This window comes from Cajanus cajan, chromosome 7 (genome assembly GCF_000230855.2).
Source record: "Cajanus cajan strain Asha chromosome 7, NIPB_CcT2T_4, whole genome shotgun sequence".
Taxonomy (NCBI): domain Eukaryota; kingdom Viridiplantae; phylum Streptophyta; class Magnoliopsida; order Fabales; family Fabaceae; genus Cajanus; species Cajanus cajan.
In genome coordinates, this window is record NC_138523.1 from 28,776,863 (window position 1) to 28,781,561 (window position 4,699).

Genomic DNA, 4,699 nt, shown 5'->3' on the forward strand with positions numbered 1-4,699 from the left:
AAACTATAAATACTATTTTGTGATTGCATACATAGTTAAAATTATAGTTATCTTGATATATTACTATATTAATTATATTTGAGCTATTTATCTCCTAATATTTATATATCAAATTAAATATTTGATTTATTATCTCTATTAATTCATTGTTATAAATATAATTTTAGCATATTAATTATATTCAAGCTATTTATCTCTTAATATTTATATATCAAATTAAATCTTTGATCTATCATCTCTATCAATTCATTGTTATAAATATAAAATAAATAGAATTTTTAATTTTATTAAAAAAAATTCAAAATAAATATTGCTAGAAGATTTATAATATCATATATAAAAATTTAAATCTAATCTATATCCAAAACAATAGAAGAATTGAATTATAATGCTAGACTCGTACATATGCAAAAATTATCAATACAATAAACATGATTTGCAATTAAAAAAATAATAAACATAATAATCATCGTTAGTATCATCTTCCTCAATATCAGTACTTTCTTCATCTTCTATTAAATGAATATTCTCATCATCACTTTCTTCATCAATATTGTCAACAACTTCTACAGGTACTACTGATTTTCCATTAGCTGTGGATTATGTTAAGTCATTCCTACTTAAAGACAACCCTTGTTCACTATCAAGAGCATTATACGTAAAAAGGGATCAAGCCAATATCTTCATTTTCTTGACAAGCCTCATCTATGGCTTCCTCGGGCATGTCATACAAACCTCAAGGCTTTGTTTTCAGAACAACTAGCCAATTAGAATATGGCTCATTAGTCCTCAATTTACGCTTACTATAAATAAGAACAAAGCCATATTTGTCTTCCTTATATCCTTTTCCTTTGGAAGACACGTCCCACCAATCACATTTAAAATAAAACAATATTATTTCTGTGACACCCTCTACCCCGCATACCATAACACATAAATAATAAAATTCGAATAACATAATCTTTCATTATTAAAATACCAAATATATTCAGATAGAGAGCACCACATCTATAACTTAAACAAATAACATAATCAGCGGAAATTTCAATGAAATAAAGCTAAGGTTTTCAAAATAATTTAATAGAAATAACATCCTAATCAAATCCTATCTACGCCCCCATGTCACATGTCCTATCAGAGCAAAGCCCAACATAGAAGCCTAAGCTTCATCACCAACATCCTCAGCCTCATGTTGAAAATCACCTATATAACAGTCAAAGGAAAACAACAAAAAAGAAAAGGGAGTGAGAAACATCTCACTCTGGCTCATAGTGTAGGAATACACACCGGATAGCCAAACACAAATAAGACATGTATATGTACATAGCATAGATGGATTAACAACAATATCACATTCCACTCATCAAAGACATGCAAATATCAAGTTAACATATAACATTAAAATGCACATGTAATGGACACGGACTACATATTATCATGCATGTTGCGCCAGTAACACATATCACATGGTGTATTGCCACTAGCAATACACGGGAGTAGTCTAGGAGTATATACCGAGTCACACCCTCTGCGCACTCTCATTAGAAGGACATACTACCAGGGTCTCGCCGGGATAGCTAACCCGCGCAAGATACATCCCATGCACACAATGGGCGAGACTGGGACTTACAAACTGAGCTATCCCCAAGGACTAATCCCCAAGCTTTTACACAAGGGGGTCTTCCCTGGCAGTGTATTCCATATCGTACCTTATGCAAATGATGCATGTCAATCACGACTCTATGCATTCTCATATCACATTATCATGTCTCATTATCATATCACATCGTCATGTCTCATTATCATATCACATCGTCATGTAACATTATCATATATCCTCATATCTCATGTCTCATATTCACATTTCACATTATCTCATCATATTCACATAGTCTCCACAGAGCACTTTAATTCATATCAAAACTTGCCTATTTACGAAATTAAACACATATTCGTACATCTCATCCAACAAGGAAGACAATAGAACAATCAGAAAGTAAAATAGAAAACATTCATATTTTGCTTGTTTCTCAAGAACCCACAAAGCACTCTAATTCATACAATAAACATTTAATACAATACAATTTACTCCTATAATTGCCTCTTCAAACAATCTCCTCTTACAATCACCAATGCATTCCCTTAGGGTTTCCCATAGGAACACCAAAGTCTGCAATTATAATCCAAACACCAACACTACTCATACATACATACTAATTACATCAATTAGAATATTTAGGGAGAAACAGTGATGAAACAGATACAATTATAAAAAATGTTAAGTCAGACGAAACAAATCCCAGTAAGGTTTTGAATATGAAAAATATAATACATATTATTATTACTAATCTGTGTAGTAGTGTTTTAGATAAGTATAAGAACAAAAAAAACTAAAGCATGAAGCAGGGTCGAGCAAAACAAAGATCAGACAAACAAGCCAAATAATAGAAGGATCATGACTTGCGCATTAGACGACAACAAATACCAAACGAAGATATGCCAAGAACAATCCAGAGCGCAATATAAGAAATTAGAAACAAGAGTAAAACAAGACCAAGACAAAGTTGGCTCAAGCACCAAATAAACATCAGATGAAGCTCAATGGTCAACCACATATAAGTCAACAAAACAATCATTAGTCATTGGATAACACAAGACGAAGAAACATTCTAGAAGGAATAAAAGTTGTTTACCCTCAAGACTAATCAGACGAGATGAAAAAGTCAAAGTCTAACCCTTAGACGAAGAATCAATTTTTCAAACGCAAACAAAGCATGATGAATAATGTCTAGAGTCCACTAGTCACAACAAAGAAGACCATACATCATCTCCATTCATAAGAAAAGCACACAGAGTTATCAAAGATAAGAAAAGAGAGAAGAAAAAAAGGAAAGAGCGTGAATTCACAAGTTAAATATGCGTGTGTCAGGACAAGTACAAGTACTTTTCAGAAAAAGGCAACGCCTCTGCAGCTACAATGACAAAAAAAGGACATACATACCTAGGTCATGATTGAAGTTAGAAATAAAAATAAAAAAAATTATGCAAAGGACTTCACGTAACACAGACTGAGCAAGCAAAGCATTTAATGCAAAATCAAACGCATTAAATGAAAAAGATCTGTGTAGCCATGAACGAACGTTTATCTGCACCAACGGAAAGCTCTGCCTCAACAGACACATTCAAATTCAAATAACGAGCAGATCTATCACAAGGCTATAAATAGCAAAATTTGAGAAGAAAAGAAGGAGGAGAGAAGCAACAAGCAATAACCAAAAACAAGCATCAAAACAATCTCATCTCTCTTCTTGTTCAGATTTGAATATCCGTCTAAAACTAAGATAGTTTATCTTAGTGAGTGTAGAAACTATTCCATCCTCTTTGTGAGAGTTACATACACACTCTAAACACATTCTTGTAAAATTAAGGTTGAAAACCTTAGTGAGTGTAGAAACCAGTTTATCTTCTCTGTACACTCAAAACATCTATCGTCTGTAAAGCCTGAAGAGGCTAGCAAAAGAATACTTGTAGAACCAGAAGTGGTTTAAGAATACTAGCGTTAACGAGTGAAGTTAACAAACCAGGAGTGGTTGAGAATACTTTGGCAACCAGAAGTGGTTTAAGAATACTAGCGTCAGCGAGTGAAGTTGACGAACCAGGAGTGGTTGAGAATACTTGGGCAACCAGAAGTGGTTTAAGAATACTAGCATCAGCGAGTGAAGCTGACGAACCAGAAGTGGTTAAGAATACTTGTAATTCGTTGTGATTAGTGAAACCCTTTAGTTGAAGGAGACTGGACGTAGCTCAGAATGAGTGAACCAGTATAAAAACTTTGTGCATTGTTATTTGATTTAGAAACGCAGTTTTACTCATATTGACTTATCACTCTGAAAAACTTCGTCTACTACTACCTATTTTCTAAACAATATTTAGATGAAGTTATATTTGTTTGACTGAGGAAACCATTTTTGAATAGACGATAGATATTCGGACGCAAAGTTCCTTTTAACCAATCTTGCACTTTCCTTACGCAGTTGAAACATTATTTACTAACGGAAAGTAGCACCTTTGGCGAAAACACTTTTAAAATCCTTCGTACACACACATTCAACCCCCCCTTTTATGTGTTTTTCACTAAACTTCAAAAAACACTCATACATGAGCACACAACAAACATAGGATTGGGGGCTAATCCCGCTACCCAACATGCATTCCCACACCCAGAGCGAGGTTTCTCACTCCCCCTTACCTAGATAAGCAGAAGATGAAGCTAAAGCAGAATCTGGTTGATCTCTTTCTCTTGGTTCTCCTTGGTCTTCAAAGAGTGTGTCCAGAAGCAGTGCCTTATAGATGTCAGGAGTGGCCAGAACGGCCCGTTTCGGATCCAAAATAGCCCATTCTAGACTCATTCGTCATGTGTAAAATTTGCATCTGAAACAACATGTTCTCAAACCAGAATTTCCCGTTTTGAAGTTGAGTTTAACTCACAACGGTCATGTTTGGAACGACCTGTTCTTAAACCAAAATGGCCCCCTCCCAACTAGGGTTATAGGCTTTTTTAGTAGTTTGGAACGACCCATTCCAGTTTGGGAATGACCCGTTCTAGGCTACTAAATCACCCCTATTGGGCTTTGAGCCTTCGTATAATCTGTGAAAATCGGGGTGTTACAATTTCCACCAAAGTAACTCAATTCATTAA